This window comes from Phaethon lepturus, unplaced genomic scaffold, assembly GCF_000687285.1.
Source record: "Phaethon lepturus isolate BGI_N335 unplaced genomic scaffold, ASM68728v1 scaffold16718, whole genome shotgun sequence".
NCBI lineage: Eukaryota > Metazoa > Chordata > Aves > Phaethontiformes > Phaethontidae > Phaethon > Phaethon lepturus.
The window spans coordinates 37958-39448 of record NW_010555658.1 but is presented as its reverse complement, the minus strand read 5'-3'; positions in this window follow the sequence as shown (position 1 = coordinate 39448).

Genomic DNA, 1491 nt, shown 5'->3' with positions numbered 1-1491 from the left:
GCTCCCTTTCTAAAAAGTGGGATTTCTTTACTGTATCCTTTTTGCCTGCAGCCATCATCCTTCTGGGATGAGCGTTTCTGAGGTGCTGGCATCGCACCAGTAACTCCAGCGCAGTCTGAGCGCATCAGCTCCCGATCCACCCACCAACCTGCTGCTGGGATTTCCTACATTACCCTTCTCCGGGAGAAGTTATAGCCTCATTGAGAGCTCAGTTGCATATGTCTTTTCTCGATTAATGGTAGCTCAAGAGGGACATAAACATCCTTTGGATAATATAATAATACGATCCTCATCCTGTAGAGTCCAAAGGACTTTTGCCAGGGCTCCTGTGCCTTTTCATCTACTGCAGAGCCTGTCAAGGAGCAGCACAGGAGGGAAACGAAACCAGAAAATATGGGAGGCACATGTGCACATCTGATTAACCCGACTTTTTATGATAAACAAAGCAGCTCAAGGGCCTTGTTCTCTCTGCCCCTGTAATAAATCTCCTGGTTTTACTGTTTTATGATGTCAAACATCTAAGAGTTTTCCCTGAGTTGCAAATAGAACATAAATTACCTTGGGTAAACGCCACAGACGCTAACGTTATCTATAAAAAAATCCTGGTGCTAATAACTTCACAGAAAGTCTAAGGGCTTCCCGGTCTGTATGAGCAAAGCTAATTAGCGTCTGTAGCCTGTAACTAAGAGGCATCCAGATTAGGACGATAAAGTACCTTACTGTGAACTCCCTAACTGTAGTTACTTTGGATAGCAAAAGAGATGGTGACCCTGACCCAAAGTTTTGGGTACAGGCTTGCAGCATCTCAACAGAACATGAAAGGCATCCATCCTGCTTTTATCCCAGCAAAGTCAAAGACATCCCACCCAGGTGTAAAGAAACCGTACTAAGAAGGATGCATCGTGTCTCCCGGAGAGCTGCATCGCTGGTTATTACCCTAGGGGAAAGCCTAGGCTGTTGTTAAGCCCTTTCCCACCAGCTCTTTGCCATAGAAAGTCCATTCTCCACAAGCGACTCACACTGTGGTCAAATCATGACCTTGGCCTTAATGAAGAGGCTAAACCAGTTTGATCTCTTCTTGTGTGCTTGCTGCAAGGGCTGCAGCCTCCAGGACACCCTCCTGGGCTCCGTGGCTGCAGGAGTGTGCTGGAAAGCTCTGGGAAACGGGGTCAGACTCTCTTTCACACTTCTCAGGCAGGAGGAGCTCTGCTTAGGGCAGAACGGTGAGGAAGGGAAACGAAGGCAGCCCAAAGCCACCCACACCGCCGTGTGTGCCTTTTCTAAAAATAATGGTTAGTGCACACAGTTTATATTTAATGAAAATAGGAATACTGAAATAACTCAGGTACCTGACACAAGTTTAGCAGACACTGTTTTTAAGACTCAGATCTAAGTTTAGTTGAATTAAACAAGTCATAGCTGTGGGTGAAGAGCAGAGCAGCTTCATCTTTCTATTTTTAAGCCTGGAAGCACCAGCAGCTGTTCTGTGGA